Below are 9,498 nucleotides of genomic sequence, written 5' to 3'. Positions count from 1 at the left end.
TTTTGACACATGTCACCTTTTTATTGGTCCACTTGTTTTAACTTAATTTTTAAGCCTTTTCTCACCACCACAAATGCTCTATTATTTATCCATAGCATAAAATAATAATAGGTAGAATTCTGGAGCTTGACAAATGTCATGGTGGTGTAAAATTACAATTTTGCCACTGAGGTGGTAAAATTATCATTTTACCCCTATGCTTTGAAAAATACCGAAATTACAATTTTTTTCACTTCTTAACCTCAAATCATATTCCAATACTCAAATCATACTCTAATAAGTCAAATGGGGCCAAAAAATCTTTTCTAAAAATTCTCATTTTGTCCCCAAGTAGCAAATGACCATTTTACCCCTAGATAGTGAAAATTTCGATTTGACTCTAAATTGATTCTCGAACTCCAAATCACCATATTAAACCATTATGGTACTTTAATATCCTTAATTTCATCTCAAATTCTCTATTTGATCTAGTTCGAGGCTTAAATCAACTTTGTTGTACCTCTAGGTACAATGCCTATTTTTGTAAATTTTTCGAGACTCTCCTAGCATGCAATCATGCTATCATCACATGTATATCATGACAAGTATTTTATAAGGTCGGGCTTTACAAATGTTCTTAAGAAAAGGTTTTTACTCATACTAAGGTTTGCATTAATGAAAATACTATTTTTATCCACAAATGATTATCCTAACGATGGGATTTGCTTGATAAGTTTGCGAAGTCGAGTTTTCCTGAAGAACTCCCTAGGTGAGAGAGTATCTTTGGGTTTCACTAGTATGATGGACGGATTCAAGAAATATTTTCAATAAAAGGTTTTCATTTGACATTATCGAGATTAATGCCATGCATGATGCATTCCACAATTGCATTATATGCACATTACACTCATAAATCGAATAATGGACTTTAGATTGCGAATAAAATAAAATATAGAATAATAAATAATGATTTAGGAAATACAAGAATAAATTAAGAACTAAGGTTAAAATTTGATAAAATATGGAATGAGCGTCACAAGAGTACTAATATTTGTTTGTTCGTAACTGTACTCTTGAATCTAACTCTAAAATTCGCAGAATTGGTTTTTATTATTTAGACGAATCTAAAATCGATTTAAGACTTCATTGAATTGAACGAATCTAATAAATGGCCAATCACACTTTACAAAAAGAAAACAAAAAAGATTGGTGGTGAGTCACAACCATTCTATATTTAAAAGTCAAATTTCTAGACTTGCACGTTATGACACTCTGAATGTGAATGCCAATAATACTTTGCATATTTATATGTTATAGATTTACCCTATCTGGTAGAGTTGCAAGAGCAGTTGGTGGACAAAGCTGCTCAGTTAAAAATGGAGGTCCTTCAAATGTGAATGTGGAGCCTTTTTCTTGTCATGATGATCTGATTTTTTCAAAATTAACATTGTCTATGTAAAAGCTTATTATAGGAATATGTCTTGCTATTGTACTTGGCCCATTCATTGTTCTTGCTATTATTGTGATAATACAGGTAATTTCATCAATAACATTTACCATTTTATTTTTTATTTTTATTATTCAAATCATTAACTTACCTTTTATTCTCTATTCAACTTTTGTGATTGAGGCTCGACATGGTTTTAACAAAGTTTGTACTCTTAATCGTTAAATAAATGACTACTGCCAAATTATAGTGAATAAGAAATGACAAGCCCAGCAATTCCCTTTGCTGATGTTGATGGATTTTACAGGATAAGTTGCGCAACAAAATTCTTTATGATCTCATTGTTTTCATCATGTCCATGCTCGATTCCTTCTTCAACAAAGGCTTTAAAGTTGCTAAAGGGTAATTTTTTCATTTAATTATTGAACTTAAACTTTAATTTAATAGTTCAATTATTTGTTTATGTAATTATTAGTTGATCGAATTTTGAAGATTTAGCTTATTAATGTTAAAGATTGATTAATTTTGGCTGGAAAATATGTAACAAACTTTACTCAATGAAACAATTTCGAGGATAAAGTTGTTCAGAAATAGGAGAGAGATTCAGATAAAGCAAATGCACTGCAACATTGCCAAGCCTCTTGAGACTGGTCAAGAAGCTACTGCTCGAATTTGGGTATATCCTTACTTTTTTTTATTTATTAAATATTACTTATTGAAATGCGTATAGGCTTTTGATCACATGAATTTTTCCTTTTTTTAGAAGATAGTTCATATTTACTAAAAAAGTGGTTGATAGTTATAAAGAAGTAATGATTGGATTTACATTTCAGGTGGAGCATATAATAAAGGAAGAAAATATGTTGGCTACACAAGAGATCTTTGAGCTGTTTTGTGAGCTTATTGTTGTCCATTTTCCCATCATCAAGACTCAAACGTTATTGCTTTATTTGCTTTTTTTTTTAATTTTTTCCTTAATTCTTAAGTATTTGAATTTGCTTTCCAATTACTTTGGTTTTGAATTAGTTTCGCAGGAAGAATTTTGCAATGTAGCTAGGTAGGCAATGTCAACTTTACATCAAATTTAGGTTGAAGGATAAGGTCAAATTTTTATTCAAGGGATTTGAAGGTTGACTGATAGGTGCTATATTTGTTCTTCCATCGCACTGATATATTGTAAAATACATTCCTCACCATATTACTAATAACTTGAGGTTTCTTATATTTTATTCTGCTTTTCATTTTGCAAATAAATGGGGTAATCTCCACTTCAATTCCAATTCATCAAAGGAGATGCTCTTCCTAGTCACAAGGTAATGATTCTCCCAATAGTAAAGCTTGCAAATTTTGGGTTTTTACGTGTTGTATTTGTTTTTCCCTTGTACTGAACTAGTGTAGAATACATTGTGAATTGTAGTTAGGAAAACATTCTTTTATTTAATTATTCTTTGGTTTTCAGTATAAGATTTTCTTCCTAATTTTTGAATTTGCAGTACCTGTGAAGGTTTATTAAACAATTCTATTATATGCATGGCATTTTTGGAATTTTCCTTGAGTGCTCAATAATGTTGGATTCCATAAGTTATTTGGCTTACTTCACTAATGGAGTAATGTTGTTGAAACACAACTTTGGCTAGAAATGTTCTAATTTATTTGCTTAAAAACATTGAAATACGTAATTGATGTAAATAAGAAATGTCATAGAGTTAGTTGAGTTAGTTAATGGTGTTAGTCCCAAAATGAGTGCTAGAAGAAGGGGGTTGAATAGCACTTTAAAAAAATTATGAAGGTAACTCTTAGAATTTAAAACCGGTTGGAAGATTTTGAGATGGATGGTTTAAGAACTTGCTAAGATTAGTAATCACCAAGTAAAGAAAGGTTAAAATAAGTGGACAAAACACAATATTTATAATGGTTCGGTCTCAGGGTCGGTCCTCGGGTAAAAACACCCAAGTAAGGGCTTTAGGTCCCAAATTTGGAGAGATCTTATATTTTTATAATAATAATGTAATTTATTATATTAAAAAATATATAAAAGTTAAGATAATTAATAAAATATTTACCTATTCACTCATGCTTAATAAATTTTTGTTTTCTCTCACTTCCACATCTTATTAATTCTCAACTAGTTTTCTTATTTCCTATTAAAATAGGTAAAAGTAAAAAATAATTAATATAATGACATATTCTCTTGTTTTCCTAATTATGTGCCAAATAAATCTCTATTTTTTTTATCACTTCCCAATCCCTACAATGCTATTAATTCATAATTATTTCTTTTATTTCTAATAAACTAACGATAATATGTATTTAATTGTAAAACCTGACCCTATAAATACATGTCATGACATACATGCACTGAGTAGCATGTTATTATGCTAGGAAAAGCACTTAAGAATAGACGAAACTCGGTATTGTACCTAATGGTACACTTGAGTTGATTTAACCTCGAACTAGTTCAAATAGAAATTGTAGGATGAAATTTAATATTTTATAGTCAAGGAATGACTAAAAATGATTGTTCGGAGTTCGAGGGTTCATTTGGGGTAAAATTAGAAATTTGGATGTTTAGGGGTAAAATCGTTATTTTGCCACCTAAGATAATAATTTGATCATGGAGTGAAATTTTTGACCAAGATTAACTATTTGGAGTATAATTTAATGATAGGAAGTGAAAAAGTTTAATTCTGGTGATTTCTGGAGTGTAGGGGCAAAATCGTAATTTTACCATCCGCGGACAAAATTTGAGATTTTGAGAGAATTTAGATCAAATTTGACAAATTGGAGAATGTTATGAGTATAAGGGATGAAAAATATGTCCATGGGCAATTTTTCAATTTTTTGGGCAAAAATATAATTTTTCACTTTTACGGGGGCAAAAGTGTAAATTTCAAACATTACTCCACCGAGACTTTGGATAAGTCTGAGAATTTTATCTAAGCTATGGATATGTGGGACAAGTGTATGGTGAAATTTTGGAAACAAATGGATGAAATTTTAAAAATGGACTAATGGGAAAGTGACACGTGGCATTTTAAAATAAAATAATATTATTTTAATGAAAAGTCAGCCCATTTAAATCCCCATTTTAAGTGCTGGCCAGACATAAGGAAGAACAAGAGAGGAAATAGAGGGGAAAGGAAGAAAAAAAGAAAAACCAAAGAGAAACAAGAAAATTCAAAGGGGAATTCGCGGTTTTCGACTGTTTACGCGTCTAACAGTAAGATTTTTCGATTTTAGCTTGATTTCTATCTTTCCTATGCCTTTATTTCCATTTAGCATGCTTGAGGAGAGAGATCAAAAAGTGATATCAAGGGCTGGACGAAATTCTAGGGGAGAGAAATTGAAATTTTTAGGTTTTGATTTTTAGTTAAGTTGATAGTTTTAGTTAGTTAAATGTGTTTAGAAATTAAATTGGGCAAGAAATCATTAAATTTTCACAATACCCACTCTTGGCTGGATGCTCAATGCTGTACAATGATGATGAATTGATTTTATTCTAAGGGAAATGAAGAGAAAATGATGAAAAACGATTAAACGTGATAGAAAAACAAAGTAGAAAATTAACCGAGTTAATGTCCCATTTTTGGCCGAATTTTCCAAGGAAGGGAGTGAGCTGATTTTGTTGTTTTTAGAAGGTTATTGGCTGATATTTAATGGTTAGAAATGTTGGAGAGAGAATGGGATGATTTAGAGCTAAAATGGAGCGCGTTAGCAATTTATCGGGCAAAGTGCCAAAAATAGGTTAATACCGCGTTTAAGCCGTTTTAGGCTATTGCATTTCATACCATGCATTAGTATAGGATTTAAGTTAATTATATAGTGATTTAGCATCAATGTGATGAATTGTGTAAATTTTTGTAATGTGTCTAGGAGGAGAGCCTTCCGGAAAAGGCAAAGAAGTCGTACCCGACGAGTAGTGATCGGGGCGCTTAGAAAGCTTTTAGTTTGTACAAACGGTGAGTAAACTTATTATTATTGTAAATTATCTAGAGTTTATTTTAAATGCCCTTTATGTATTTTATGAAATGAGAACGAGATTAAAACGGGATTTTTGATGTTTTAGGAATAAATGTGACAAATAAAAATATATTGTATTGATTATGAAATTGAGTAATTGGAGGCTGCAAATTGACTTGAAAAATATATATTTTCCTAGGAATGGCTTATGAGAAATGAGTATATGTGGCTATATTTTGTGAATGCATTGGGAAATTTATGTAAGTTGGTTTTACTATGCAGGCTGGATAAATAAATAAAAGCCACGTTATACTGTCGAAATTTTATTAAAATTGGTGGGTTAGTCACTGCAGTGACGGGTTTCCGTGGACTGCCTATTAGAGGGGCACGGTAAACCCAGTTATATAGTTACTCCGGTTGTAGAGGCGAGGAGGGTAACTCCCGGGGTAGTATTAGAGCTCACTTCACGTCGAACCCCCACGTGAATGTGTAACTCGGCCAACGCCAAGGAACGGCTGGTTTTAAAAATAAAAATGTGTTTCACGTGTGAATATTTTAACACCCTTGGCGGACTCGGTTAGATGCCTCGGCCAAGGTATCCCCGAGGATTAGTTTTGGCTTGAGCCTTGTTTTAATAAAAGACATAAGCCTTAACAACTGTTTTGGTAAATTACAAATATTTTATGGTTTAAGAAATAAATTGAAAACATTATGAAATGGGTTGAAATTTGTTGTTTAAACTTGCCTCCATTTTACTCGCCTTTAGATATTTATGATAATGTCTGTTTACTCATTGGGATTGCAAAATCTCACCCAACTCCTTTCCACCCATTTCAGGTTCAGTATAGACTGTAGATAGCTGATCTCATCGAGGACTACCATTGGATCTGCATTTTCCAAACCGTAGGTTCACAGTCCTCTTTACTTTTGTTTATTCGGGGGCCCTCTTGTTATTGTAAATTAAATTAAATATTTTGGCTTACTGTATTTCAGTATGTATAAATTTATTTAGCTTTTACGCTATAAAAATTATTCACGTATAACTCTATAAATATTGTTTTATAAGAAAATAGAATATTTTCCTTAATATTTCTTTTATTTTCTTATTATATTCAAATAACCGTAATTTCGTTTTAAATGAAGATTTTAGACTTTTAAACTCATTTTGAATATGAATTATGTGTTTTGTACTTGTATATTACGTTTTAGCCAGTTTCGAAATTTTTGAGAAAAAAATGACCAAAATACCCCTGTGTGGCGAAAATTTTATTTTGATTGTTTTTGATCTAAAATAGTATATATTCTCTAAAAACTCGATATTTAACAATGATTGCTCACAGGAAAGGAAAGAAACTGATATGTAAGCCTTGCGGGGTTCCGGTTGGCATTCCGGATAATGAGTGTCAATCGGGACGTCGCGGCGATTGTCATGGGCCTGAGGGAGGTTCCGGGTCGTGACAGATCGATTGGTATCAGAGCTTTTGGTTTTAAAGATAAGAGTTTTTGGTTTTAAAGTGGTTTTAAAAAATTACAATATCAGTGTGGCCCCGGATTAAGTTAAGTTAGGTTGAATAGAATGCATGCATTTTCATATAGAGCCTAAGGTTCCCTAAGCTTACTCGTTTTCTCTTATAGATTATTATGCCTCCTCGACGCGGACGCCCACCTCTCACTAGATCGGTTGGGAGGGGAAAAGGTCGTTCCCAACGTCGTCAGCTAGATGCAGTAGGGGAAGAATCGGCTGCGTCTACCATTCGGGCAGCACCTACTGCTGAGCAGGCCGATAGTCCTCCACATCCTTCACCTCCTCCGCCACCTACGGGTATTCCCACCATGCCTACTGAGGCAGCACAGGCATTGGCAGCTTTCTTTACCGCAATGGCTGGTGGAGCTCCGACTGGTCAAGTTCCACCTATAGTACCACTAGTTACTCCTTTAGTTCCACCACCGGTACAAGATGTATCCATTTCCAAGAAGCTAAAGGAGGCTAGACAGCTCGGTTGTGTGTCTTTCACGGGTGAGTTGGATGCCACTGTGGCAAAGGACTGGATTAATCAGGTTTCAGAGACTCTCTCTGATATGAGATTAGATGACGACATGAAGTTGATGGTGGCTACGAGATTATTAGAGAAGAGGGCTCGTACTTGGTGGAATTCAGTGAAGTCCCGTTCCACTACTCCTCAGACGTGGTCCGATTTTCTTAAGGAATTCGATGGTCAGTATTTCACTTATTTTCATCAGAAAGAAAAGAAGAGAGAATTTTTGAGTTTGAAACAAGGGAATCTAACTGTAGAGGAGTACGAGACTCGTTTTAACTAGTTGATGTTATATGTGCCATATCTGGTGAAATCTGAGCAGGATTAGGCCAGTTATTTCGAGGAAGGGCTCCGTAATGAGATTAGAGAGCGGATGACAATGACTGGTAGGTAGCCACATAAGGAGGTGGTACAGATGGCTTTACGGGCTGAGAAGCTCGCGACTGAGAATAAGAGGATTCGAACTGAGTTTGTAAAAAGGAAGAATCCTGGTATGTCTTCTAGTCAGCCAGTAAAAAGAGGCAAGGACTCAGCGATTTCAGGGAGTACTACTTCTGTTTCCATGACATCTCCTCGACCTTCATTTCCACCATCACAACAAAGACCTTCGAGGTTTAGTAGATCTGCTATGACTGGTTCTGGGAAGAGTTTCGGAGGTTCTGATCGATGCAAAAATTGTGGAAATTATCATAGTGGGCTATGTAGAGGGCCAACAAGATATTTCCAATGTGGACAGACGGGTCATATTAGGAGTAATTGCCCACGGTTAAGACGAGCCACGATAGTTGCATCATCTTCACCAGCTCACACTAATATGCAGAGGAGAGATTCTTTTGGGTTGCCACCAAGACAGGGAGTGGCCATACGGTCCGGTGTGGAGAGTAATACCCCGACACATCCACCTTCGAGACCACAGACTCGTACCACGACAAGAGTTTTCACTGTGACGGAAGATGAGGCACGGGTCCGACCTGGAGCAGTGACAGGTACTATGTCTTTATTTGATAAAGATGCTTATGTTTTGATAGATTCTGGCTCAAATAAGTCTAATGTGAGCACCACATTTGCATCAATTGCTGATAGAAACCTGTCACCATTAGAGGAAGAAATTGTAATTCACCGCCCTTTAGGAGAAAAGCTAGTTAGAAACAATTGTTATAGAGACTGTGGGGTAAGGGTAGGCGAGGAAGAATTTAGGGATGACTTAATTCCTCTAGAGATCCTGGATTTTGATCTAATATTGGGTATGGACTGGTTAACTGCACATCGGGTGAACGTGGATTGTTTCCGAAAAGAAGTTGTTCTTCAAAATTTGGAGGGAGCAGAGATTGTGTTTGTAGGGAAACGCCGAGTATTACCGTCCTGTGTAATCTCGGCCATCAAAGCTTCAAAATTAGTGCAGAAAGGGTATCCGGCTTATTTGGCATACGTGATGGATACTTCAAAGAGGAAACCTAAGTTAGAGGATGTCCCGATAGTAAGTGAGTTTCCTGATGTATTTCCTGATGATTTACCGAGACTGCCTTCTGATTGAGAGCTTGAGTTCCCTATTGATTTACTTTCGAGTACCGCACCTATTTCTATCCCTCCATATAGAATGGCTCCGACAGAGTTGAAGCAACTGAAAGTCCAGTTGCAAGATTTAGTGGATAAAGGTTTCATTCACCCTAGCATTTCTCCTTGGGGAGCACCAGTTCTATTTGTCAAGAAGAAGGATGGCACTTTTCGATTGTGTATTGATTACCGTCAACTGAACCGAGTGACCATCAAGAATAAATATCCTTTACCCCAAATAGATGATCTGTTTGATCAATTACGAGGTGCTATGGTATTCTATAAGATTGATTTGAGATCTGGGTACTATCATTTGAGGATTAAGGAGCAGGATGTATCCAAGATTGCTTTCAGGACGCGTTATGGGCATTATGAGTTTCTGGTGATGCCGTTTGGTTTGACTAATGCCCCGGCAGTTTTTATGGATCTTATGAACAGGGTGTTCCATCCACACTTGGATAAGTTTGTGATAGTATTCATAGATGACATCCTGGTTTATTCGAAGAATGATGATGAACATGC

The sequence above is a fragment of the Theobroma cacao genome, chromosome 5, assembly GCF_000208745.1.
Source record: "Theobroma cacao cultivar B97-61/B2 chromosome 5, Criollo_cocoa_genome_V2, whole genome shotgun sequence".
Taxonomy (NCBI): Eukaryota; Viridiplantae; Streptophyta; class Magnoliopsida; order Malvales; family Malvaceae; genus Theobroma; species Theobroma cacao.
This window is presented reverse-complemented; position numbering follows the sequence as displayed.